Genomic DNA, 788 nt, shown 5'->3' on the forward strand with positions numbered 1-788 from the left:
TGAAGAATATTGAATGTACTATGGACTGCCAAATGAACAAATCTGTCTTGGAAGAAGTACAACAAGATTGCTCCTTAGAAGCAAGGATGGTTAGACTGTGTCTCACATACTTTGGACATGTTGTCAGGAGGGATCAGTCCTTAGAGAAGGAAATCATGCTTGGTAAAGTAGAGGGTCATCAAAAAAGAGGAAGACCCTCAATGAGACGGATTGACACAGTGGCTGCAACCATGAGCTTAAGGATAGTGCAGGACCAGGCAGTGTTTCATTCTGTTGTACGTCGGGTCACTGTGAGTCGGAACTGACTCAATGGCACCTAACAACAACAACAACAAACTTCCAAACCAAGGAACCAAATCTCAGGAGGTATTTGGTTGTACAAAAGAGACATTTTTTCTGTGTGTGGAGATCCTTTGAGCTAAGCCATTCATTTATTCAACTGATATTTATTGAGTACCTCTGGTACACCAGGACCTGTGCTAGATGCTGGGAGTATATATTTTTATAAGAGTGGTTAACATTATTTTGTTTTTACTAAGAGTTTTTCTAAGACTTTATTTCTCTTACTGGCTGAGTAATATTCCATTGTATGTATGTTCCACATTTTGTTTATCCATTCATCCACTGATAGACATTTAGGTTGTTTTCACCTTTTGGCTGCAATGAACGTTATGTACAAGTATCTGTTTGAGTCTCTGCTTTCAAGTCTTTTGGGTATATACCTATGAGTGGAATTGCTGGGTCATATAGCAGTTCTGTTACCACAATGATGCCAATTGGAGCCGCCT

The sequence above is a fragment of the Trichechus manatus genome, unplaced genomic scaffold, assembly GCF_000243295.1.
Source record: "Trichechus manatus latirostris isolate Lorelei unplaced genomic scaffold, TriManLat1.0 scaffold00194, whole genome shotgun sequence".
In the NCBI taxonomy this organism is placed as follows: domain Eukaryota; kingdom Metazoa; phylum Chordata; class Mammalia; order Sirenia; family Trichechidae; genus Trichechus; species Trichechus manatus.